This window comes from Podarcis raffonei, chromosome 18 (assembly GCF_027172205.1).
Source record: "Podarcis raffonei isolate rPodRaf1 chromosome 18, rPodRaf1.pri, whole genome shotgun sequence".
NCBI classification, from domain to species: Eukaryota; Metazoa; Chordata; class Lepidosauria; order Squamata; family Lacertidae; genus Podarcis; species Podarcis raffonei.
This window is the reverse complement of record NC_070619.1, coordinates 259,549-286,071: the sequence shown is the minus strand read 5'-3', so window position 1 is coordinate 286,071 and position 26,523 is coordinate 259,549. Positions and strand designations below refer to the sequence as shown.

General features: G+C 64.6%; 1 pseudogene; it reads right to left on the bottom strand.

Moving 5' to 3' along the window:
* Window positions 1-2,193: 2,193 nt before the first annotated feature.
* Window positions 2,194-8,588, bottom strand: LOC128405842 (glycine, alanine and asparagine-rich protein-like; annotated as a pseudogene).
* Window positions 8,589-26,523: the final 17,935 nt, after the last annotated feature.

The window sequence follows — 26,523 nt, the reverse complement described above, 5'->3', positions numbered from 1 at the left end:
GTGCCGCTGGCGCCTTCGCAGCCCGAGCCTCTACCGCCTGGGCCTCTGCCACTGCCGCTGGTGTCTCCGCAGTCCGAGCCGCTACCGCCTGGGCCTCTGCCGCTGCCGCTGGTGCCTCCGCCGCCAGAGCCTCTACCGCCTGGGCTCTTGCCGCTGCCGCTGGTGCCTCCGCCGCCAGAGCCTGTACCGCCTGGGCCTTTGCTGCTGCTGCTGTTGCCTCCGCCACCAGAGCCTCTGCCGCCTGGGTCTCTGCTGCCGCCGCCTCTGCTGCCAGAGCCCCTACCACCTGGGCCTCTGCCGCTGCCGCTGGTTCTTCTGCCACTACATCCTCTACCGCCTAGGCCTCTACCGGTGCTGCTGGTGCCTCCACAGCCTGAGCCTCTACTGCCTGGGCCTCTTCCGCCAGAGCCACTACCGCCTGGGGCCTTGAGGCTGCCGCTGGTGCTTCCGCCGCTGGAGCCTCTACTGCCTAGGCCTCTGCCGGTGCCTCCTCCGCAGCCCGATCCTCTGCTGCCAGGGCCTCTGCCGCTGGTGCCTCCGCAGCCTGACCCTCTACCGCCTGCACCCTTGCCGCTGGTGCCTCCGCAGCCCGAACCTCTACCGCCTGGGCTGTTGCTGCTGCCGCTGGTGCTTCCGCCGCCAGAGCCTCTGCTGCCTGGGCCTCTGCCGCTGCCGCTGGTGCCTCCGCAGCCCGAGCCTCTACCGCCTGAGCCCTTGCTGCTGCCGCTGGTGCTTCCGCCGCCAGAGCCTCTGCTGCCTGGGCCTCTGCCACTGCCGCTGGTGCCTCTACCGCCAGTATCTCTTCCGCCTGGGATTCTTCCGCTGCCGTTGGTGCCTCTGCTGCCAGAGCCTCTACCGCCTGGGCCTCTGCCGCTGCCGCTGGTGCCGCCGCAGCCTGAGCCTCTACTGCCTGGGCCCTTGCTTTTGCCGCTGGTGCTTTCACCGCCAGGCCCTCTACCGCATGGGACTCTGCCGCTGCTGTTGGTGACTCCGCAGCCCAAGCCTCTACCGCCTGGACCTCTGCCAGTGCTGCTGGTGCCTCCACAGCCCCAACCTCTACCGCCTGGTCCTCTGCCGCTGGTGCCTCCGCTTCCAGAGTTTCTACCGCCTGGGCCTCTGCTGCCTCAACCAATGCCACCTGCGCCACTGCTGCTGCCGCTGATGCCTCCGTTGCCCTAATCTGTACCACCTGAGCTTCTGCCGCTGCCGCTGGTTGGATCCGCCGCCTGAGCCTCTTCCGCCTGGGCCTCTGCCACTGCCGCTGGTGCCTCCGCAGCCTGAGCCTCTACTGCCTGGGCCTCTGCCGCTATTGCTGGTTCTGCCGACGCCCAGGCTGCATCGCCTGGAGCTCTGCAGCTGCCAGTGGTGCCTTGGCAGCGTGAGCTTCTTCCTCCTGTGGCTCTGCCGCTTCCGCTGGTTCCTCCAACTCCCAGGCTGCATCGCCTGGACCTCTGCTGCTGCCGGTGGTGCTTCCGCTGCCAGAACCTCTACCACCTGGGCCTCTGCCACTGCTGCTGCTGCCTCCGCAGCCTGAGTCTCTACCGCCTGGGTCTCTGCAGCTGCCCCTGGTGCCTCCGCCGCCAGAGAATTTACCGCCTGGGCCTCTGCCACTGCATCTGCTGCCTCCGCCGACATAGCCCCTACCGCCTGGGCCTCTGCCGCTGGTGGCGCCGCCGCCAGAGCCTCTACCGACTGGGCCTCTACCGGTGCCGCTGGCGCCTTCGCAGCCCGAGCCTCTACCGCCTGGGCCTCTGCCACTGCCGCTAGTGTCTCCGCAGCCCGAGCCGCTACCGCCTCCGCCACCAGAACCTCTGGTGCTTCCGCCGCTACAGCCTCTACCGCCTGAGCCTCTGCTGCTGTCGATGGTGCCTCTGCCGCCGGAGCCTCTACCGCCTGGGCCTTTGCTGTTGCTGCTGTTGCCTCCGCCACCAGAGCCTCTGCCACTGCCGCTGCTGCCTCTGCCGCCAGAGCGACTACCGCCTGGGCCCTTGCCGCTGCCGCTGGTGCTTCCGCTGCCAGAGCCTGTACCGCCTAGGACTCTGCCAGTGTGCCTGGTGCCTCCGCAGCCCGAGCCTCTGCCGCCTGGGCCTCTGCCACTTCTGCTGCTGCCTCTACCGCCAGAACCTCTACCGTCTGGACCCTTGCCGCTGCCGCTGGTGCCTCCGCAGCCCGAGCCTCTACCGCCTGGGCCCTTGCTGCTGCCGCTGGTGCTTCCGCTGCCAGAGCCTCTGTTGCCTGGGCCTCTGCCGCTGGCGCCTCCGAAGCCCGAACCTCTGCCACCTGATTCTCTGTAGCTGCTGCTGCTGCCTCCGCCGTCAGAGCCTCTACCGCCTGGTCCTCTACCGCTGGTGCCTCCGCTTCCAGAGCCTCTACCGCCTGGGCCTCTGCCCCTGGTGCCTCCGCAGCCCGAGCCTCTACCGCTGCCGCTGGTGCCTCCGCAGCCCGAGCCTCTACCGCGTGGGCCTCTGCCGCTGCCACTGGTGCCTCTGCATCCTGAGCCTCTACCGCCTGGGCCTCTGCCTCTGCCGCTGGTGCTTCCGCCGCTAGAGCCTGTACCGCCTAGGTCTCTTCCGCTGGTGCCTCCGCAGCCCAAGCCTCTACCGCCTGGGCCTTTGCCACTGCCGCTGGTGCTTCCGCAGCCCGAGCCTCTACCGCGTGGGCCTCTGCCGCTGCCACTGGTGCCTCTGCATCCTGAGCCCCTACCGCCTGGGCCTCTGCCGCTGGTGGCGCCGCCGCCAGAGCCTCTACCGCCTGGGCCTCTACCGGTGCCGCTGGCGCCTTCGCAGCCCGAGCCTCTACCGCCTGGGCCTCTGCCACTGCCGCTGGTGTCTCCGCAGCCCGAGCCGCTACCGCCTGGGCCTCTGCCACTGCTGCTGGTGCCTCCGCAGCCTGAGCCTCTACCGCCTGGGCCTCTGCCGCTGTCGTTGGTGCCTCTGCAGCCCCAGTCTCTACCACCTGGGCCTTTGCTGCTGCCGCTGTTGCCTCCGCCACCAGAACCTCTGGTGCTTCTGCCGCTACAGCCTCTACCGCCTGAGCCTCTGCCGCTGTCGATGGTGCCTCTGCCGCCGGAGCCTCTACCGCCTGGGCCTTTGCTGTTGCTGCTGTTGCCTCTGCCACCAGAGCCTCTGCCACTGCCACTGCTGCCTCTGCCGCCAGAGCGACTACCGCCTGGGCCCTTGCCGCTGCCGCTGGTGCTTCCGCTGCCAGAGCCTGTACCGCCTAGGACTCTGCCAGTGTGCCTGGTGCCTCCGCAGCCCGAGCCTCTGCCGCCTGGGCCTCTGCCACTTCTGCTGCTGCCTCCACCGCCAGAACCTCTACCGCCTGGACCCTTGCCGCTGCCGCTGGTGCCTCCGCAGCCCGAGCCTCTGCCGCCTGGGCCCTTGCTGCTGCCGCTGGTGCTTCCGCTGCCAGAGCCTCTGTTGCCTGGGCCTCTGCCTCTGCCACTAGTGCCTCCGAAGTCCGAACTTCTGCCACCTGATTCTCTGTAGCTGCTGCTGCTGCCTCCGCCGTCAGAGCCTCTACCGCCTGGTCCTCTACCGCTGGTGCCTCCGCTTCCAGAGCCTCTACCGCCTGGGCCTCTGCCCCTGGTGCCTCCGCAGCCCGAGCCTCTACCGCCTAGGCCTCTGCCGGTGCCGCTGCAGACTGAACCTCTACTGCCTGGGCCTCTGCCACTGCCGCTGGTGGCTTCACCGTCGGACCCTCTACCGCCTGGGCCCTTACTGCTGCTGCCGCTGCCTCTGCATCCCGAGCCTAGGCCTCTGCCGGTGCCGCTGGTGCCTCCGCAGCCCGAGCCTCTACCGCCTGGGCCTCTGCCACTTCTGCTGCTGCCTCCGCCGCCAGAACCTCTACCACCTGGACCCTTGCCGCTGCCGCTGGTGCCTCCACATCCCGAGCCTCTCACGCCTAGGCCTCTGCCGGTGCCGCTGGTGCCTCCGCAGCCAGAGCGACTACCGCCTGGGCCTTTGCCACTGCCGCTGCTGCCTCCGCCGTCAGAGCCTCTACCGCCTGGGCCTCTGCAGCTGCCACTGGGTCCTCCGCAGCCCAAACCTCTACCGCCTGGGATTCTGCCGCTGGTGCCTCCGCTTCCAGAGTCTCTACCGCCTGGACCTCTGCTGCCTCAGTCAATGCCGCCTGCGCCACTGCTGCTGCTGCTGACGCATCCGTTGTCCTAATCTGTACCACCTGAGCTTATGCCGCTGCCGCTGGTGCCTCCGCCAACTGTGCATCTTCCGTCTGGATCTCTGCCATTGCCGCTCTGCAGCTGGTGCCTCCGCCGCCTGAGCCTCTTCCGCCTGGGCCTCTGCCGCTGGTACAGTCGCCACCTCAGCCTCTTCTACCTGGGCCCCTGCCGGTGCCTCTACCGCCAGAGCCTCGTCGCCTGGGCCTCTGCTGCTGCCGCTGCTGCCTCCGCAGCCCGAGCCTCTACCGCCTGGGCCTCTGCCGATTCTGCTGGTGCCTCCGCAGCCTGAGCCTCTGCCTCCTGGGTCTCTGTAGCTGCTGCTGGTGCCTCCGCCGTCATAGCCTCTACGGCCTGGGCCTCTACCGGTGCCACTGGTGCCTCGGCAGCCTGAGCCTCTACTGCCTGGGCCTCTCCCGCTCTTGCTGGTTCCTCCGCCTCCCAGGCTGCATCGCCTGGACCTCTGCTGCTGCCGGTGGTGCTTCCACCGCCAGAGCCTCTACCACCTGGGCCTCTGCCGGTGCCGCTGGTGCCTCCGTAGCCTGAGCCTCTACCGCCTGGGCCTCTGCCACTGCTGTCTCCGCCTCCAGAGCCTCTACTGCCTGGGCCCTTGTCTCTGCCGCTGCTGCTTCCGCCGCCAGAAACAATACTGCCTGGGCCTAACCCTAACCCTAACCCTAACCCTGTACCACCTGAGCTTCTGCCACTGCTGCTGGTGCCTTCGCCACCTGAGCCGCTTCCGTCTGGACCTCTGCCGCTGCCTCTGGTGCCTCCGTCGTCTGAGCCTCTTCCGCCTGGGCCTCTGCTGCTGCGGCTGGTGCCTCCGCAGCCCGAGCCTATACTGCATGGGCTTCTGCTGATGCCGCTGGTGCCTGCGCAGCCTGAACCTCTACCAACTGGGCCTCTGCCGCTGCCGCTAGTGCCTCCGCCGCCTGAGCCTCTACCGCCTGGGCCTCTGCCATTGCCGCTGGTGCCTCCACAGCCCGAGCCTCTACCAACTGGGCCTCTGCCGCTGCCGCTGGTGCTTCCGCAGCCCGAGCCTCTACCGCGTGGGCCTCTGCCGCTGCCACTGGTGCCTCTGCATCCTGAGCCCCTACCGCCTGGGCCTCTGCCGCTGGTGGCGCCGCCGCCAGAGCCTCTACCGCCTGGGCCTCTACCGGTGCCGCTGGTGCCTTCGCAGTCCGAGCCTCTACCGCCTGGGCCTCTGCCACTGCCGCTGGTGTCTCCGCAGCCCGAGCCGCTACCGCCTGGGCCTCTGACGCTGCCGCTGGTGCTTGTGCCGCTAGAGCCTCTACCGCCTGGGCCTCTGCCGCTGTCGTTGGTGCCTCTGCAGCCCCAGTCTCTACCACCTGGGCCTTTGCTGCTGCCGCTGTTGCCTCCGCCACCAGAACCTCTGGTGCTTCTGCCGCTACAGCCTCTACCGCCTGAGCCTCTGCCGCTGTCGATGGTGCCTCTGCCGCCGGAGCCTCTACCGCCTGGGCCTTTGCTGTTGCTGCTGTTGCCTCTGCCACCAGAGCCTCTGCCACTGCCACTGCTGCCTCTGCCGCCAGAGCGACTACCGCCTGGGCCCTTGCCGCTGCCGCTGGTGCTTCCGCTGCCAGAGCCTGTACCGCCTAGGACTCTGCCAGTGTGCCTGGTGCCTCCACAGCCCGAGCCTCTGCCGCCTGGGCCTCTGCCACTTCTGCTGCTGCCTCCACCGCCAGAACCTCTACCGCCTGGACCCTTGCCGCTGCCGCTGGTGCCTCCGCAGCCCGAGCCTCTGCCGCCTGGGCCCTTGCTGCTGCCGCTGGTGCTTCCGCTGCCAGAGCCTCTGTTGCCTGGGCCTCTGCCTCTGCCACTAGTGCCTCCGAAGTCTGAACTTCTGCCACCTGATTCTCTGTAGCTGCTGCTGCTGCCTCCGCCGTCAGAGCCTCTACCGCCTGGTCCTCTACCGCTGGTGCCTCCGCTTCCAGAGCCTCTACCGCCTGGGCCTCTGCCCCTGGTGCCTCCGCAGCCCGAGCCTCTACCGCCTAGGCCTCTGCCGGTGCCGCTGCAGACTGAACCTCTACTGCCTGGGCCTCTGCCACTGCTGCTGGTGGCTTCACCGTCGGACCCTCTACCGCCTGGGCCCTTACTGCTGCTGCCGCTGCCTCTGCATCCCGAGCCTAGGCCTCTGCCGGTGCCGCTGGTGCCTCCGCAGCCCGAGCCTCTACCGCCTGGGCCTCTGCCACTTCTGCTGCTGCCTCCGCCGCCAGAACCTCTACCACCTGGACCCTTGCCGCTGCCGCTGGTGCCTCCACATCCCGAGCCTCTCACGCCTAGGCCTCTGCCGGTGCCGCTGGTGCCTCCGCAGCCAGAGCGACTACCGCCTGGGCCTTTGCCACTGCCGCTGCTGCCTCCGCCGTCAGAGCCTCTACCGCCTGGGCCTCTGCAGCTGCCACTGGGTCCTCCGCAGCCCAAACCTCTACCGCCTGGGATTCTGCCGCTGGTGCCTCCGCTTCCAGAGTCTCTACCGCCTGGACCTCTGCTGCCTCAGTCAATGCCGCCTGCGCCACTGCTGACGCATCCGTTGTCCTAATCTGTACCACCTGAGCTTATGCCGCTGCCGCTGGTGCATCCGCCAACTGTGCATCTTCCGTCTGGATCTCTGCCATTGCCGCTCTGCAGCTGGTGCCTCCGCCGCCTGAGCCTCTTCCGCCTGGGCCTCTGCCGCTGGTACAGTCGCCGCCTCAGCCTCTTCTACCTGGGCCCCTGCCGGTGCCTCTACCGCCAGAGCCTCGTCGCCTGGGCCTCTGCTGCTGCCGCTGCTGCCTCCGCAGCCCGAGCCTCTACCGCCTGGGCCTCTGCCGATTCTGCTGGTGCCTCCGCAGCCTGAGCCTCTGCCTCCTGGGTCTCTGTAGCTGCTGCTGGTGCCTCCGCCGTCATAGCCTCTACGGCCTGGGCCTCTACCGGTGCCACTGGTGCCTCGGCAGCCTGAGCCTCTACTGCCTGGGCCTCTCCCGCTCTTGCTGGTTCCTCCGCCTCCCAGGCTGCATCGCCTGGACCTCTGCTGCTGCCGGTGGTGCTTCCACCGCCAGAGCCTCTACCACCTGGGCCTCTGCCGGTGCCGCTGGTGCCTCCGTAGCCTGAGCCTCTACCGCCTGGGCCTCTGCCACTGCTGTCTCCGCCTCCAGAGCCTCTACTGCCTGGGCCCTTGTCTCTGCCGCTGCTGCTTCCGCCGCCAGAAACAATACTGCCTGGGCGTAACCCTAACCCTAACCCTAACCCTGTACCACCTGAGCTTCTGCCACTGCTGCTGGTGCCTTCGCCACCTGAGCCGCTTCCGTCTGGACCTCTGCTGCTGCCTCTGGTGCCTCCGTCGTCTGAGCCTCTTCCGCCTGGGCCTCTGCTGCTGCGGCTGGTGCCTCCGCAGCCCGAGCCTATACTGCATGGGCTTCTGCTGATGCCGCTGGTGCCTGCGCAGCCTGAACCTCTACCAACTGGGCCTCTGCCGCTGCCGCTAGTGCCTCCGCCGCCTGAGCCTCTACCGCCTGGGCCTCTGCCATTGCCGCTGGTGCCTCCACAGCCCGAGCCTCTACCAACTGGGCCTCTGCCGCTGCCACTGGTGCCTCGGCAGCCTGAGCCTCTACTGCCTGGGCCTCTGTAACTATTGCTGGTTCCGCCGATGCCCAGGCTGCATCGCTTGGACCTCTGCAGCTGCCGGTGGTGCCTTGGCAGCGTGAGGTTCTTCCTCCTGTGGCTCTGCCTCTTCCGCTGGTTCCTCCGCCTCCCAGGCTACATTACCTGGACCTTTGCTGCTGCCGGTGGTGCTTCCACCGCCAGAGCCTCTACCACCTGTGCCTCTGCCACTGCCGCTGGTGCCTCCGCAGTCTGAGCTTCTACCACCTGGGCCTCTGCCGCTGCCGCTGGTGCCTCCGCAGCCTGAGCCTCTACCGACTGGGCCTCTGCCACTGCCGCTGGTCCCTCCGCCGCTAGAGCCTCTGCCTCCTGGGTCTCTGTAGCTGCTCCTGGTGCCTCCGCCGTCATAGCCTCTACCGCCTGGGCCTCTGCCACTGCCGCTGATGACTCCGTAGTCCGAACCTCTACCGCCTGGGCCTCTACCACTGCTGCTGGTGCCTCCGCCGCCAAAGCCTCTGCCACCTGGGTCTCTGTAGCTGCTGCTGGTGCCTCCGCCGTCAGAGTCTATACCGCCTGGGCCTATACCGTCTCAGCCAATGCCGCCTGCGCCACTGCTGCTAGTGCCTCCATTGCCTGAATCTGTACCACCTGAGCTTTTGCCGCTGCCGCTGGCGCCTCCGCCACCTGAGCCTCTTACGCCTGGGTCTCTGTCGGTGCTGCTGGTGCCACCGCCGCCAGAGCCTCTACCGCCAGGGCTCTTGCCGCTGGTCCTTCCGACGCCAGAGCCTCTACGTCCTGGGCCTCTTCCAGCCATGGCTGGTGCCTCCACAGCCCGAGCCTCTACCGCCTGGGCCTCTGCCACTGCCACTGGTGCCTCCATAGCCCGAGCCTCTACCGACTGGGCTCTGCCACTGCCACTGGTGCCTCCACTGCCACAGCCTATACCGCCTGGGCCCTTTCTCCTGCTGGTGGTGCTTCTGCCGCCATAGCCTCTACTGCCTGTGTTGGGATACTGCCAGGGAGATAAAGTCCATCTGAGCCCCCAAGCTCGGTGCCGGACGATCCATCGACCTCCCGTAGTCACGCAGTACCAGCAATTTAGTGACACAAAGCCTCAGGCTTAGTGCACACTTTAACAGCAGAATTCACACAGCAAAAAGTTGCACTGCATGAGAGCAGAACATGCATATTTACAGTTTATTAGGCGTTGGTCAGAACAAAGAAAACATGACCGTCTGCTCCAACTGCTCAGGCAAAACAGCAAAAACGAAAGGAACTTACAACATAAACATCCTGTGAGACAGGAAACACGCAGGCTGTTATACAAACATCCTGCTCCCTTTTAAGGTGGAACGGAAATATCCTAACATCCTCCCCCTTTCCGTGTAACCTGTAGTACCTGTGGTTCAACCCAATTGCAACCTTTGTGCGTAAACCTTCAGTTGTTCTCTGTTAACAACCTTAGACAACAGATCAGCAGGAATTTCATTTCCTGGCATGTAGGACACCTGAATGAGTCCTTTCTGAATACACTCTCTTGCACGATGTAGCTTAATCTGCAAGTACTTGGTCCTTTGCTTGCAACTCTCCGAGTTCAGCAAAGCCAAACAAGATCTATTGTCTTGATACACTTGTATAGGACATTTCACAGAAATCCCAATGTCCTTAAACAGTTGCATCAACCATTCACAATCCATGAGTGAAAATGACAGAGCATTGAGTTCTGCTTCACAGGAACTTAGGCTAACTGTTGTCTGCTTTTTGCACAACCAGTCAAACAGGCAGTGGTTGTACATGTAGCATACTCCAGAAGTGCTTGTACCATCCGTGGTGTCACTTCCAAAACTTGCATCTGCAAAGATTTCAAGACCTCCAGTCTTCTGACTGGTGAACCTCAGCCTGTAGTGCATAGTCCCTTTCAAATACCGGGCTATGCGCTTCAGAGCTTTCCAATCCTGAACAGTAGGATTGTTAGCATGTCTGCTAAGCAGGTTAGTGCTTACAGCAATGTCAGGTCTTGAACATCTAGCAATGAAATTCAACTTGCCTAGAATGCATCTGTACAGCGTTGTGTCAGAAAACGCTTCAGCAGTACTATCTACCTGGTAACCTGTCACCATCGGTGTGTCTGCTGGGTTTGCATCAACCAAATTCAACCTGGTTAATACATCAGCAATTTTCTGTGTTTGGTGTACCAGAAAATTACCTGCTTGGTCCCTCTCCACCTGCAGAGAAAGATAGTTGGATACCTCACCAAGATCCTTCATGTCAAAGTGCTCCTTCAGCTGAGCTAGGGTGCTTTGGTAAAAAGCCTGATTCTTCCAAAACATCAGAAGATCATCAACAAAACATAAACAATACAATTTGTTTTGCCCCTCCTCCTTGACAAACACACATGGATCAGCTTTGCCCTGGTGAAAACCTAGAGAAAGCAACGTTTCAGTGAGTTTTGTGTTCCAACACCTGGCACTCTGCTTGAGACCATACAAGGATTTCCGCAGTTTACAGACCATTCCCTTCTGTATCTGCATCCCGTCAGGTGGAAGCATGTACAGCTCCTCCCCCAAAATCCCGTACAAAAAAGCTGTATTTATGTCATGATGGGAAACATGCAGTTTCTCCTCCGCAGCGATCTTGAGCATCAGCCGAATGCTCTCATATTTGACCGTGGGTGAGTAGGTCTCGTGGTAATCCTGCCCTGGTACCTGTGAAAAACCTCTGGCAACCAATCTGGCTTTGTGTCTGACAACCTTGCCATTCTGGTCTGTCTTGGCCTTGAAGACCCATTTGCTGCCAACCAGTCTCATCCCTGGGACTACCGGTACCAGTTCCCAAGTCTGGTTCCTGTTCAAGGAATCAACTTCAGCCTTCATGGCATTAAGCCAAGGCTCAGCATCTTTAGAGGTTAACTCCTGAACCTCTTTGAAGCTAGAAGGTTCCCACACCTTCTCTGAGCAACTAAGAACAGCAGTTGCCGTCTTAGCAAACTCATCAGCAAATCTCTTCGGAGGTCTGCCCTTCGTGGCTCTCTCAGATCTGCGTACAAGATGCACGTCTTCTGGACTCATCTCCTCTTTCTTAGGAGAAAAGTGACCAATGGTGAACAGTGGTTCTTCCAGTTCATTGTCAGACGCATCAGACGGTCTGACTGAGGCCTTTGCGCTCTTGTAGTCTGCTGTGTCATCACTGTCATTGACAGCAGCAGCAGCGCCGCCCACTGAACTGGAATCCGAACTCTGGTCATCATTATCATCATCATCATCATCCTCAGTTTCCTCAGCTTTCTCAGCATGATCTGCTTTCTTCACATCACCTTCATCCTCCTCTGGGTAACTCTGGAAAATTCCCACATTTCCCCCTCACTTAGGATTGTACTCAACACTCCTAGTGAACTTTATGGATTTAGAGTTAGTCATCCATACCCTGTATGCACCTTTTTCGTACCCCATGAACAAACCATGTGCCCCACGCTTCCCAAGCTTGTTGCTTTGTGGGGTGTGTACCCACATGTCAGAACCAAAGATTCTCAAGTGCTTGGTGTTAGGTTTCTTACCAAACATCTTCTCATAGGGAGTGCAGCCAATAGGTGATGACAGCCTCCTGTTAAAAGAATAAACAAATTTCGCCAAAGCCTCCCCCCAAAACTTCTCAGGGAGGTTGGCATCATGCAACAAGGTTTTTATCCCTTGCAGCAACATTTGATTTGCTCTCTCCGCAAGCCCATTCATCCATGGCGATCTAGGCGTTGACAAATCATGCTGGATTCCCTTCTCAGTCAGGAAAGCCTCAAACTGCTGAGAAGTGAACTCCCCGCCTCGATCAGTAAACAGACAACCGATACGTTTACCGTGAGCATTCTCCAACCAAGCACAGAATGCCTTGAACCTAGGAAATGCTTGCGATTTCTGCTCGAGCATAAACACATGAATGTACCTGGAAAAAGAATCAATTAGAACCATGAAGTACCTTGCTCCTCCCAAAGAGGGCGCTAGAGGACCTACCAGGTCTGCGTGAACTAGCTGGTAGGGTTTGGAAGCCTGCCTGCTAGACTCCTTGCCTTTTGGAGCAACCTTCACCTTGTTCTCTGCACAAGATACACATTTCATGTGAAATTTACAAGGTTTGACGTCCAAACCTTCAACCAACCCAGGCATCTTGGCTAGCGCTTGCCAAGAGAGGTGACAAAATCTGCGATGTGCATCGTGAATGCATCCTGCATGAAGAACCTTGTTAGTTTGTGCAACACAACAAGTATCAGCATTAGATATAACAGCATTGTCATCATAAGTTAGACAGAACAAACCATCCATCAACTTTGCATGCCACATGTCCTCTTTGCCTTTTCTGATGACACAGACAGTCCTCTTGAAGGAAACCTCAAAACCACGCCCAGTCAGCTGTGGTACACTAATCAAATTGTCCGCAGCTCCTGGAACAAAAAGTACATCTTTGATGGTAGTATTCAGACTTGCAAGTTTCACAGTCCCAACTCCTGCAGCTTGCAAAGTCCTTCCATCAGCCAGCTGGACCTCTCCATCTTGAGGTGTGAAGGAGATAAACAGATGGCGGTCTTTGGTGAGATGGCGCGTGGCCCCAGAGTCAATAACAAACCTGGCCTTGGCCTTGTTTCCCACCGGCGTGGGCTTTTGCAGCTTGCCTTTAGCCTTTGGTGAAGCTGTGCCAGCAAACATAGCCTTGTTTTCCACTGGCGAGGGCTTTTGCAACCTGCCTCCCTGCTCCTGGCCATCAGACGTGCCTTTAGCCTTTGGTAGAGCTGTGCCAGCAAACATAGCTTTGTTTTCCACTGGCGTGGGCTTTTGCAACTTGCCCCCCTGCTCCTGGCCATCAGACATGCCTTTAGCCTTTGGTGGAGCTGTGCCAGCAAACATAGCCTTGTTTTCCACTGGCATGGGCTTTTGCAACTTGCCCCCCTGCTCCTGGCCATCAGACGTGCCTTTAGCCTTTGGTGGAGCTGTGCCAGCAAACATAGCCTTGTTTTCCACTGGCATGGGCTTTTGCAACTTGCCCCCCCCCGCTCCTGGCCACCTGCAAGCATCTTGCTCTGTTTACATCTGGTCTTCCGGCCTCTGCAAAGGCTCTGACCTTGGTTCTCACGAGAAACAGAGCTCTCAGCTGCCGACTCCTTGGCTCCCCCTGGAGGCTGGAATGCTGCCTGGGATGACGTGGCAGTCTTCTCCCCCTGCAGCTTGCAACCGGTGCCCTCAGCATCCCTGCATTCACTCGCATTCTGGGAAACAGCCAGGACCTCCGATGCATTCAAACCCTGGGCTGGGGTTATTGGCTGGTGGGCCTTTTTCAAAGCATCCCACATGTCACGTGCCGTGAGATTTCCAGCAAGCGTCTTTATTTCCTCCAGAGAGACGGATAAGACTATAATATCCACGGCCCTCGAATCCTGGGCCTGCCATTTCTCTGTCCGAGGAACTGGAGTGGCTTCTGATATAGTATGCCAGACTCCAAACTGACGCAGCAAACTCTCACACCATTTTGCCCAGGTCTGATAATTGTGCCGATTTAACTTAGGGCACTCAGTGGCCTCCGAAGCTTGGAAAAACTCCATTCCAGCTTTTTACGTGAGCCGTTATGCCTTGGAAGACGTGTTATCTCGGCAGCCCATAAATCACGATGCCTCTGGCTCGGCTCCCAGGCCAATTAGTCTTTGCCGGACATCAAAGACTTTTCCACGGCATCCAGAAAAGCCCCTGCTTTCACTTTTCCAGCACATACCTTTCAGCAGTCTGTCGCTGTCTTACTCTCCTGCAAGTGCCGTGAATCTGGGCCCATAACCCGTTGTTGGGATACTGCCAGGGAGATAAAGTCCATCTGAGCCCCCAAGCTCGGTGCCGGACGATCCATCGACCTCCCGTAGTCACGCAGTACCAGCAATTTAGCGACACAAAGCCTCAGGCTTAGTGCACACTTTAACAGCAGAATTCACACAGCAAAAAGTTGCACTGCATGAAAGCAGAACATGCATATTTACAGTTTATTAGGCGTTGGTCAGAACAAAGAAAACATGACCGTCTGCTCCAACTGCTCAGGCAAAACAGCAGAAAACGAAAGGAACTTACAACATAAACATCCTGTGAGACAGGAAACACGCAGGCTGTTATACAAACATCCTGCTCCCTTTTAAGGTGGAACGGAAATATCCTAACAGCCTGGACCTCTGCCACTGCCGCAGGTGCCTCCACAGCCTGATCCTCTACTGCCTGGGCCCTTGCCGCTGCCACTGGTGCCTCGGCAGCCTGAGCCTCTACTGCCTGGGCCTCTGCCGCTCTTGCTGGTTCCGCCGATGCCCAGGCTGCATCGCCTGGACCTCTGCAGCTGCCGGTGGTGCCTTGGCAGCGTGAGCTTCTTCCACGTGTGGCTCTGCCGCTTCCGCTGGTTCCTCCACCTCCCAGGCTGCATCGCCTGGACCTCTGCTGCTGCCGGTGGTGCTTCCACCGCCAGAACCTCTACCGCCTGGACCCTTGCCGCTGCCGCTGGTGCTTCCACATCCCGAGCCTCTCACGCCTAGGCCTCTGCCGGTGCCGCTGGTGCCTCCGCAGCCAGAGCGACTACCGCCTGGGCCTTTGCCACTGCCGCTGCTGCCTCCGCCGTCAGAGCCTCTACCGCCTGGGCCTCTGCAGCTGCCACTGGGTCCTCCGCAGCCCGAGCCTCTACCGCCTGGGATTCTGCCGCTGGTGCCTCCGCTTCCAGAGTCTCTACCGCCTGGACCTCTGCTGCCTCAGTCAATGCCGCCTGCGCCACTGCTGCTGCTGCTGCCGCTGACGCATCCGTTGTCCTAATCTGTACCACCTGAGCTTATGCCGCTGCCGCTGGTGCCTCCGCCAACTGTGCATCTTCCGTCTGGATCTCTGCCATTGCCGCTCTGCCGCTGGTGCCTCCGCAGCCCAAGCCTCTACCACCTGGGCCTCTGCCGGTGTCGCTGGTGCGTCCGCAGCCTGAGCCTCTACCGAATGGGCCTCTGCCGGTGCCGCTGGTGCCTCAGCCGCCAAACGCTCTACCGCCTGGGCCCTTGCCTCTGCAGCTGCTGCTTAGGCCGCAAGAACCAATACTAGCTGGGCCTCTGCCGGTGCCGCTGGTGACTCCGCAGTCTGAGACTCTAACACCTGGTCCTCTGGCGTTGGTGCCTCCACTTCCAGAGTCTCTACCACCTGGGCCTCTGCCGCCTCAGATAATGCCACCTGTGCCACTGTTTCTGTACCACCTGAGCTTGTGCCGCTGCCGCTGGTGCCGCCGCCGCCAGATCCTCTACCACCTGGGACCTTGCCGCTGATGCCTCCGCAGCCTGAGCCTCGACCGCCCGTGCCTCTGTTGGTGCCGCTGGTGCTTCTGCCGCCAGAGCCTCTACTGCCTGGGCGTCTGCCGGTGCCGCTGGGGCCTCCGCAGCCTGAGCCTTTACCGCCTGGGCTTCTGCCGCTGCCGCCTCCGCGGCCTAAGCCTCTACCGCCTGGGCCTCTGCCGCTAGTGCTTCCGCCGCCAGAGCCTCTACTGCCTGGGCCTCTGCCGCCGCCGCTGGTGCCACCGCAGCCCGAGCCTTTACCGCCTGGGCCTCTACCGCTGTCGCTGGTGCCTCCGCAGCCCGAGCCTCTAACGCCTGGGCCCTTGCCTGTGCCGCTGGTGCTTCGGCCGCCAGAGCGTCTACCGCCTGGGCCTCTGACGCTGCCGCTGGTGCCGCCGCAGCCTGAGGCTCTACCGCCTTGGCCCTTGCCGCTGCCGTTGGTGCTTTCACCGCCAGGGCCTCTACCGCATAGGACTCTGCCGCTGGCGCTCCAAATCCCAAGCCTCTATCGCCTGGGCCTCGGCCGCTGACGTTGGTGCCTCTGCCGCCGGAGCCTCTACCGCCTGGGCCCTTGTTGCTGCCGCTGGTGCCTCCACAGTCCGAGCCTCTTCCGCCTGGGCCTCTGCAGCTGCCACTGGTGCCTCTGCCCCCAGAACCTCTACCGCCTGGACCCTTGCCGCTGCCGCTGGTGCCTCCGCAGTCCGAGCCTTTACCGCCTGGGCCTCTGCCACTGCCGCTGGTGCCTCCGCAGCCCAAGCCGCTACCGCCTAAGCCTCTGTCGCTGCCACTAGTGCCTCCGCCGCCAAAGCCACTACCGCCTAGGCCCTTGCCGCTGCTGCTGGTGCTTCCGCCGCTAGAGCCTCTACCGCCTGGGCCTCTGCCGCTGACGTTGGTGCCTCTGCCGCCGGATCCTCTACCGCCTGGGCCCTTGCTGCTGCCGCTGCTGCCTCCGCATTCCGAGCCTCTACCGCCTTGGCCTCTGCCGGTGCCGCTTGTGCCTACGCAGCCAGAGCCTCTACCGCCTGGGCCTCTACCGGTGCCGCTGGTGCCTCCGCAGCCTAAGCCTCTACCGCCTGGGCCTCTGCCACTTCCGCTGCTGCCTCCGCTGCCAGAACCTCTACTGCTTGGACCCTTGCCGCTGGTGCCTCCGCAGTCCGAGCCTCTACCGCCTGGGCCTCTGCCACTGCCGCTGGTGCCTCCGCAGCCCGAGCCTCTACCGCCTGGGCCTCTGCCACTGCCGCTGGTGCCTCCGCAGCCCGAGCCTCTACCGCCTAGGCCTCTGCCGGTGCTGCTGGTGCCTCCGCAGCCCGAGCCTCTGCCGCCTGGGCCTCTGCCACGGTCGCTGGTGCCTCCGCAGCCTGAGCCTCTACCGCCTGGGTCCTTGTCGCTGCCGCTGGTGCTTCCGCCGCTAGAGCCTCTACCGCCTGGGCCTTTGCTGGTGCCGCTGCCGCTTCCGCCACCAGAGCCTCTACCGCCTAGGCCTGTGCCGCTGCCGCTGGTGCCTCCGCCGCCAGAGCCGCTACCGCCTGGGTCCTTGTCGCTGCCGCTGCCGCAGCTAGAGCCTCTACCCTTGGGCCTCTGCCACTTACGTTGGTGCCTCTGCCGCTGGAGCCTCTACCGCCTGCCCCTTGCTGCTGCAGCTGGTGCCTATGCATCCCGAGCCTCTACCGCCTAGGCCTCTGCCAGTGCTGCTTGTGTCTCCGCAGCCAGAGCCTCTACCCCTTGGGCCTCTACCGGTGCTGCTGGTGCCTCTACAGCCTGAGCCTCTACTGCCTGGGCCTCTGCGGTTGCCGCTGGTGCCTCCACCGGCAGCCTCTACCGCCTGAGCCTTTCCTGGTGCCGCTGTTGCCTGTGCCACCAGAGCCTCTGCCACTGCCGCTGGTGCCTCCGCTGCCAGAGCGACTACCGCCTCGGCCCTTGCCGCTGCTGCTGGTGCTTCTACCGCCAGAGCCTGTACCGCCTAGGACTCCGCCGGTGCCGCTCGTTCCTCCGCAGCCTGAGCCTCTACCGCCTGGACCTCTGCCACTTCCGCTGCTGCCTCCGCCGCAAGAACCTCTACCGCCTGGACCCTTTCCGCTGCCGCTGGTGCCTCTGCAGCCCGAGCCTCTACCGCCTGGGCCTCTGCCACTGCTGCCTCCGTAGCCCCAGCTGCTACCGCCTATGCCTCTGCCAGTGCCGCTGGTGCCTCCGCAGCCCGAGCCTCTGCCGCCTGGGCCTCTGCCACTTCTGCTGCTGCCTCCACCGCCAGAACCTCTACCGCTTGGACCCTTGCCGCTGCTGCTGGTGCCTCCGCAGCCCGAGCCTCTACCGCCTGGGCCCTTGCTGCTGCCGCTGGTGCTTCCGCTGCCAGAGCCTCTGTTGCCTGGGCCTCTGCCACTACCGCTGGTGCCTCCGAAGCCCGAACTTCTGCCACCTGATTCTCTGCCACTGCCGCTGGTGGCTTCACCGTCGGACCCTCTACCGCCTGGGCCCTTACTGCTGCTGCCGCTGCCTCTGCATCCCGAGCCTAGGCCTCTGCCGGTGCCGCTGGTGCCTCTGCAGCCCGAGCCTCTGCCGCCTGAGCCTCTACCGCTGCCGCTGGTGCCTCCGCAGCATGAGCCTCTCACGCCTAGGCCTCTGCCGGTGCCGCTGGTGCCTCCGCAGCCAGAGCGACTACTGCCTGGGCCTTTGCCACTGCCGCTTCTGCCCCCGCCGTCAGAGCCTCTACCGCCTGGGCCTCTGCAGCTGCCACTGGGTCCTCCGCAGCCCGAGCCTCTACTGCCTAGGCCTCTGCCGGTGCCTCTGGTGCCTCCGCAGCCAGAGCGACTACCGCCTGGGCCTTTGCCACTGCCGCTGCTGCCCCCGCCGTCAGAGCCTCTACCGCCTGGGCCTCTGCAGCTGCCACTGGGTCCTCTGCAGCCCGAGCCACTACCGCCCGGGCCCCTGCCGGTGCCGCATCCGCAGCCCGAACCTCTACCGCCTGGGCCTCTAGCGGTGCTGCTGGTGCCTCCGCAGCCCGAGCCACTACCGCCCGGGCCTCTGCCGGTGCCGCTGGTGCCTCCACAGCCTGAGCCTCTACTGCCCGGGCCTCTACCGCTGCCGCATCCGCTGCCTGGGTCTCTGTCGCCTGGGCTTCTGCCGCTGCCGCAGCTGCCTCCGCTGCCAGAGCCCTTACTGCCTGGGCCTCTGCCGTTGCCGCTGGTGCCTGGGCACTGCCTCTGCAGCTAGTGCCTCCACCGCCAGAGCGACTACCGCCTGGGCCTCTGCCACTTCCGCTGGTGCTTCCGCCGCTAGAGCCTGTACCGCCTAGACCTTTGCTGCTGGTGCCTCCGCAGCCCAAGCCTCTACCACGTGGGCCTCTGCCACTGCCGCTGGTGCCTCCGCAGCGCGAGCCTCTACCGCGTGGGCCTCTGCTGCTGCACTGGTGCCTCTGCATCCTGAGCCTCTACCGCCTGGGCCTCTACCACTGCCGCAGGTGCCTCCGCCGCCAGAGAATCTACCGCCTGGGCCTTTGCTGCTGCCGCTGTTGCCTACGCCACCAGAGTCTCTGCCGCCTGGGTCTCTGTCGCCTGGGCCTCTGCCACTGCATCTGCTGCCTCCGCCGCCAGAGCCCCTACCGCCTGGGCCTCTGCCGCTGATGCTGGTGGCGCCACCGCAGAGCCTCTACAGCCTGGGCCTCTACCGGTGCCTCTGGCGCCTTCGCAGCCCGAGCCTCTAACGCCTGGGCCTCTGCCACTGCCGCTGGTGTCTCCACAGCCCAAGCCGCTACCGCCTGGGCCTCTGCCGCTCCCGCTGGTGCTTGTGCCGCTAGAGCCTCTACCGCCTGGGCCTCTGGTGCTGTCGTTGGTGCCTCCGCAGCCCCAGTCTCAACCGCCTGGGCCCTTGCCGCTGCCGCTGGTGTCTCCGCCGCCAGAGCCTCTACCGCCTGGGCCTTTGCCGCTGCCACTGGTGCCTCCGCCGCCGGAACCTCTACAGCCTGGACCCATGCCACTGCCGCTGGTGCCTCCGCAGCCCGAGCCGCTACTGCCTAGGCCTCTGCTGCTGCCACTGGGGCCTCTGCAGCCTCAGCCTCTACCGCCTGGGCCTCTGCCGCTGCCGCTGCTGCCTCCGCAGCCTGAGCCTCTACCGCCTGGGCCCTTGCTGCTGCTGCTGGTGCTTTCGCCGCCAGAGGCTTTACCGCCTGGGCCCTTGCCGCTGCCGTTGGTGCTTCCGCTGCCGGAGCCTCTACCGCCTAGGCCTCTGCTGGTGCCGCTGGTGCCTCTGCAGCCTAAGCCTCTACCGCCTGGGCCTAAGGCCACTGCCGTTGGTGGCGCCGCCGCCGGAGCCTCTACCGCCTGGGCCTCTTCCACTGCCGCCTCCACCGCCAGAGCCCCTACCACCTGGGCCCCTGCCGCTGTCGTTGGTCCTTCCGCCGCCAGAGCCTCAACCGCCTGGTACTTACTGGTGCCCCTGGTGCCTCCACAGCCTTAGCCTGGGCCTCTGCCACCAGAGTCTCTACCGTCTGGGCCCTTGCCGCTGCTGCATCTGCACCCCGAGCTTCTACCGCCTGAGCCTCTGCCGCTGCCACTCGTGCCTCCGCAGCCTAGGCCTCTCCCGGTGCCGTTGGTGCCTCCGCAGCCTGAGTCTCTACTGCCTGGGCCTCTGCCACTTCCGCTGCTGCCTCCGCTGCCAGAACCTCTACCGCCTGGACCCATGCCGCTGCCACTGGTACCTCCGCCGCCTGAGCCTCTACCGCCTGGGCCCTTGCTGCTGCTGCTGCTGCCTCCACATCCCGAGCCTAGGCCTCTGCTGGTGCCGCTGCTGCCTCTGCAGCCAGAGCCTCTACCGCCTGGGCCTCTGCCGCGGCCGCTGGTGCCTCTGCGACCTGAGCCTCTACCGCCTGGGCCTCTGCCACTACCGCCGGTGCCACCGCCGCCAGAGCCGCTACCGCCTGGGCCCTTGCCGCTGCCGCTGGTGCCTCCAGAGCCTGAGCCTCTACCGCCTGGGCCACTGCCACTTCCGCAGCTGCCTCCGCCGCCTGAGCCTCTACCGCCTGAGCCCTTGCTGCTGCCGCTGCTGCCTCCGCACCCCGAGCTTAGGCCTTTGCCGGTGCCGCTGCTGCCTCCGCAGTCCGAGCCTCTACCGCCTGGGCCTCGGCCGCTGGTGCCTCTGCGACCTGAGCCTCTACCGCCTGGGCCTCTGCCACTACCGCCGGTGCCACCGCCGCCAGAGCCGCTACCGCCTGGGCCCTTGCCGCTGCCGCTGGTGCTTCTGCAGCTAGAGCCTCTACCGCCTGGGCCTCTGCCGCTGACGTTGGTGCCTCTGCCGCTGGAGCCTCTACTGCCTGGGCCCTTGCTGCTGCCGCTGGTGCCTCCGCCGCCAGAGCGACTACCGCCTGGGCCCTTGCCGCTGCTGCTGGTGCTTCCGCCACTAGAGCCTCTACCGCCTAGGCCTCTGCTGGTGCCGCCTCCGCAGCCCGAGCCTCTGCCGCCTCAGCCTCTGCCGCTGCCGCTGGTGCCTCCGCAGCCTGACCCTCTACCGCCTGAACCCATGCTGCTGCTGCTGGTGCCTCCGCATCCCGAGCCTAGGCCTCTGCCGCTGCCGCTGCTGCCTCTGCAGCCAGAGCCTCTACCGCCTGGGCCTCTGCCGGTGCTGCTGGTGCCTCCACCGCCTGAGCCTCTACCTCCTGAGCCTCTACCGCCTGGGCCTCTGCCGGTGCTGCTGGTGCCTCCACCGCCTGAGCCTCTACCGCCTGAGCCTCTACCGCCTGGGCCTCTGCCACTTCCGCAGCTGCCTCCGCCGCCTGAGCCTCTACCGCCTGAGCAATTGCGGCTGCCGCTGCTGCCTCCGCACCCCAAGCTTAGGCCTCTGCCGGTGCCGCTGCTGCCTCCGCAGTCCGAGCTTCTACCGCCTGGGCCTCTGCCGCGGCCGCTGGTGCCTCCGCGGCCTGAGCCTCTACCACCTGGGCCTCTGCCAATGCCGCCGGTGCATCTGCCGCCAGAGCCGCTACGACCTGGGCCGTTGCTGCTGCCGCTGGTGCTTCCGCAGCTAGAGCCTCTACCGCCTGGGCCCTTGCCGCTGCTGTTGGTGCTTCTGCCACCAGAGCCTCTACCGCCTAGGCCTCTGCCGGTGCCACCTCCGCAGCCCGAGCCTCTGCCGCCTGGGCCTCTGCCGCTGCCGCTGGTGCCTCCGCAGCCTGACCCTCTACCGCCTGGGCCGTTGCTGGTGCCGCTGGTGCTTACGCCGCCAGAGCCTCTGCTGCCTGGGCCTCTGCCGCTGCCGCTGGTGTCTCCGCAGACCGAGCCTCTACTGCCTGGACCTCTGCCGGTGCCGCTGGCGCCTCCGCAGCCCGAGCCTCTACCGCCTGGGCCCTTGCTGCTGCCGCTGGTGCTTCCGCCGCCAGAGCCTATGCTGCCTGGGCCTCTGCCACTGCCGCTGGTTCCTCTACCGCCAGGGTCTCTTCTGCCTGGGATTCTTCCGCTGCTGTCAGTGCCTCTGCCGCCAGAGCCTCTACCGCCTGGGCCTTTGCGGCTGCCACTGTTGCCCCCGTCTCCAGAGCCTCTGCCTCCTGGGTCTCTGTCGCTGCTGCTGGTGCCGCCGCCGCCATATCCTCTACTGCCTGGGCCCTTACCGCTGCCGCCTACGCAGCCCAAGCCTCTACCGCCTGGGCCTCTGCCGGTGCCGCTGGTGCTTCCGCCGCCGGAGTGTCTACTGCCTGGGCCTCTGCCGCTACCCCTGCTGCCGCCGCAGCCCAAGCCTTTACTGCCTGGGCCTCTGCCGGTGCCACTAGTGCTTCCGCCGCCAGAGCGTCTACTGCCTGGGCCTCTGCCTCTGCCTCTGGTGCCGCCGCAGCCTGAGTCTCTGCTGCCTGGGCCCTTGCTGTTGCCGCTGGTGCTTTCACCGCCAGGCCCTCTACCGCCTGGGCCTCTGCCGGTGCCGCTGGTGCTTCCGCCGCCGGAGTGTCTACTGCCTGGGCCTCTGCCGCTACCGCTGCTGCCGCCGCAGACTGAGTCTCTACTGCCTAGGCCTCTGCCGCTGCCGCAGCCTAAGCCTCTACCGGCTGAGCCTCTGCCGCTGCCGTTTTTGACTCCACAGCCCAAGCCTCTACCGCCTGGACCTCTGCCGGTGCCGCTGGTGCCTCCACAGCCCCAGCCTCTACCGCCTGGTCCTCTGCCGCTGGTGCCTCCGCTTCCAGAGTTTCTACCGCCTGGGCCTCTGCTGCCTCAACCAATGCCACCTGCGCCACTGTTGCTGCCGCTGATGCCTCCGTTGCCTTAATCTGTACCACCTGAGCTTCTGCCGCTGCCGCTGGTTGCATCCGCCAACTGTGCCTCTTCCGCCTGGACCTCTGCCACTGCCGCTCTGTCGCTGGTGCCTCCTCCACCTGAGCCTCTTCCGCCTGGGCCTCTGCCACTGCCGCTGGTGCCTCCGAAGCCTGAGCCTCTACCGCCTGGGCCTCTGCTGGTGTCGCTTGTGCCTCCGCAGCCTGAGCCTCTACTGCCTGGGCCTTTGCCGCTCTTGCTGGTTCCGCCGACGCCCAGGCTGCATCGCCTGGAGCTCTGCAGCTGCCGGTGGTGCCTTGGCAGCGTTAGCTTCTTCCTCCTGTGGCTCTGCCGCTTCCGCTGGTTCCTCCGCCTCCCAGGCTGCATCGCCTGGACCTCTGCTGCTGCCGGTGGTGCTTCCACTACCAGAACCTCTACCACCTGGGCCTCTGCCACTGCTGCTGCTGCCTCCGCAGCCTGAGTCTCTACCACCTGGGTCTCTCCAGTTGCCCCTGGTGCCTCTGCAGCCCGAGCCTCTACCGCCTGGGCCTCTGCAGCTGGTGCCTCCGCCACCTGAGCCTCTACCACCTGGGCCCTTGCTGCTGCCGCTGGTGCTTCCACCACCAGAGCCTCTGCTCCCTGGCCTCTGCCAAGGCCGCTGGTGCCTCCGAATCCCGAACCTCTGCCACCTGGTTCTCTGTAGCTGCTGCTGGTGCCTCCGCCGTCAGAGCCTCTACCGCCTGGTCCTCTGCCGCTCGTGCCTCCGCTTCCAGAGTCTCTACCGCCTGGGCCTCTGCTGCCTCAGCCAATGCCGCCTGCGCCACTGCTTGCCCTAATCTGTACCACCTGAGCTTCTGCCGCTGCCGCTGGTGCCTCCGCCAACCGTGCATCTTCCGTCTGGACCTCTGCCACTGCCGCTCTGCCGCTGGTGCCTCCGCCGCCTGATCCTTTTCAGCTTGGGACTCTGCGGCTGGTACAGCCGCCGCCAGAGCCTCTTCCACCTGGGCCCCTGCCAATGCCGCTGGTGCCTCCGCAGCCCGAGCCTCTACCGAATTGGCCCTTGCCACTGCCGCTGCTGCCTCCGCAGCCCGAGCCTCTACAGCCTCGGACTCTGGCACTGCCGCTGGTGCCTCTGCCGCCATAGCCTCTAACACCTGGGCCGTTCCTGCTGTTGCTGGTGCCTCCGCCGCCATACCCTCTACTACCTGGGCCTCTGCCGCTGGTGCCTCCACAGCCCGAGCCTCTACCGCCTGTGCCTCTGCAGGAGCTGCTGGTGCCTCCGAAGCCCGAACCTCTGCCACCTGGTTCTCTGTAGCTGCTGCTGCTGCATCCGCCGTCAGAGCCTCTACCGCCTGGGCGCTTGCTGCTGCCGCTGCTGCCTCCGCATCCCGAGCCTAGGCCTCTGACGGTGATGCTGGTGCGTCTGCAGCCAAAGCCTCTACCGCCTGGGCCTCTGCCACTTGCGCAGCTGCCTCCGCTGCCTGAGCCTCTACCGCCTGAACCCTTGCTGCTGCCGCTGCTGCCTCCGCACCCCGAGCTTAGGCCTCTGCCGGTGCCACTGCTGCCTCCGCGGCCTGATCCTCTACCGCCTGGGCCTCTGCCACTACCGCCGGTGCCACCGCCTCCAGAGCCGCTACCGCCTGGGCCCTTGCCGCTGCCGCTGGTGCTTCCGCAGCTAGAGCCTCTACCGCCTGGGCCTCTGCCGCTGACATTGGTGCCTCTGCTGCTGGAGCCTCTACTGCCTGGGCCCTTGCTGCTGCCACTGGTGCCTCCACAGCCTGAGCCTCTACTGCCTGGGCCTCTGCCGTTGCCGCTGGTGCCTCCGCCGCCAGAGCGACTACCGCCTGGGCCCTTGCCGCTGCCGCTAGTGCTTCCGCCGCCCGAGCCTCTACCACCTAGGCCTCTGCCGGTTCCGCTGGTGCCTCCGCATCCCGAGCATCTACCGCCTGGACCCTTGCCGCTGCCGCTGGTGCCTTCGCAACCCGAGCCTCTACCGCCTGAGCCTCTGCCACTTCTGCTGGTGCCTCCGCAGCCCGAGCCGCTACCTCCTAGGCCTCTGCCGCTGCCACTGGTGCCTCCGCAGCCCGAGCCTCTGCCGCCTGGGCCTCTGCCGGTGCCGTTGGTGCCTCCACAGCCTGACTCTCTACTGCCTGGGCCTCTGCCACTTCTGCTGCTGCCTCCGCTGCCAGAACCTCTACCGCCTGGACCCATGCCGCTGCCGCTGGTTCCTCCGCCGCCTGAGCCTCTACTGCCTGGGCCCTTGCTGCTGCCGCTGCTGCCTCCGCATCCCGAGCCTAGGCCTCTGCCGGTGCTGCTGCTGCCTCTGCAGCCAGAGCCTCTACCGCCTGGGCCTCTGCCACTGCTGCCTCCGCAGCCCGAGCCTCTACCGCCTGGGCCTCTGCCACTGCCGCTGGTGCCTCCGGAGCCCAAGCCGCTACCGCCTGGGCCTCTGCCTCTGCCTCTGGTGCCTCTACTGCCTGGGCCTCTCCCAGTGCCGCTGGTGCCTCCGCCGCCACAGCCTTTACCGCCTAGGCCTCTACCGGGGCTGCTGCTGCCTTCGCAGCCCGAGCCTCTAACGCCTGGGCCTCTGCCGGTGCCACTGGTGCCTCCACAGCCTGAGCCTCTACTGCCTGGGCCTCTGCCGCCAGAACCTCTGCCACTTGGGGCCTTGCGGCTGCCGCTGGTGCTTCCGCCGCTAGAGCCTCTACCGCCTGGGCCTCTGCCGCTGTCGTTGGTGCCTCCGCAGCCCCAGTCTCTACCGCCTGGGTCCTTGCCGCTGCCGTTGGTGCTTCCGCCGCCGGAGCCTCTACCGCCTAGGCCTCTGCTGGTGCCGCTGGTGCCTCTGCAGCCTAAGCCTCTACCGCCTGGGCCTAAGGCCACCGCCGCTGGTGGCGCCGCCGCCGCCGGATCCTTTACTGCCTGGGCCCCTTCCACTGCCGCCTCCGCGGCGTGAGCCTCTACCGCCTGGGCCTCTGCCACTACTGCCGGTGCCACCGCCGCCAGAGCCGCTACCGCCTGGGCCCTTGCCGCTGCCGCTGGTGCTTCCGCAGCTAGAGCCTCTACCGCCTGGGCCTCTGCCGCTGACGTTGGTGCCTCTGCTGCTGGAGCCTTTACTGCCTGGGCCCTTGCTGCTGCCGCTGGTGCCTCCGCAGCCTGAGCCTCTACTGCCTGGGCCTTTGCTGTTGCCGCTGGTGCCTCCGCCGCCAGAGCGACTACCGCCTGGGCCCTTGCCGCTGCCGCTGGTGCCTTCGCAGCCCGAGCCTCTACCGCCTGAGCCTCTGCCACTGCTGCTGGTGCCTCCGTCGCCCGAGCCTCTACCGCCTACGCCTCTGCCGGTGCCGCTGGTGCCTCCGCAGCCCGAGCCTCTACCGCCTGGACCCTTGCCGCTGCCGCTGGTGCCTTCGCAGCCCGAGCCTCTACCGCCTGAGCCTCTGCCACTGCTGCTGGTGCCTCCGAAGCCCTAGCCGCTACCGCCTAGGCCTCTGCCGCTGCCACTGGTGCCTCCGCAGCCCGAGCCTCTGCCGCCTGGGCCTCTGCCGGTGCCGTTGGTGCCTCCGCAGCCTGAATCTCTACTGCCTGGGCCTCTGCCACTTCCAATGCTGCCTCCGCTGCCAGAACCTCTACCGCCTGGACCCATGCCGCTGCCGCTGGTGCCTCCGGCGCCTGAGCCTCTACCGCCTGGGCCCTTGCTGCTGCCGCTGCTGCCTCCGCATCCCGAGCCTAGGCCTCTGCCGGTGCCGCTGCTGCCTCTGCAGCCCGAGCCTCTACCGCCTGGGCCTCTGCCACTGCCGCTGGTGCCTCCGCAGCCCGAGCCGCTACCGCCTGGGCCTCTGCCTCTGCCTCTGGTGCCTCTACTGCCTGGGCCTCTCCCAGTGCCGCTGGTGCCTCCGGCACCAGTAGAGCAGCGGCAAGGGCCCAGTTCAGTAAAGTTCAGTATTTTGTCTCTCTCCTCCTTTGATCTCAAAGTTATTAAACAATCTCTCGCTCTGTTCTTCCTCTGCCTTGTTCCCAGTCTGAATGCACTCTCTATCTTAAATTCTTCCTTGTCCAGCTCCTGCTTCCAAAAGTCAGAAAATTCTTTTGTCAAAAAGTCCACCAAGTTGTCTCCTTCACTTTCCGGCACAAGTCTAATTCTTAAATTCCTCTCCTTCCGTTGCATCTCCAGCATAGACAGTGCCAAATCATGCTCATCCAGTTTCTTGAACACCGGTGGAAACTTT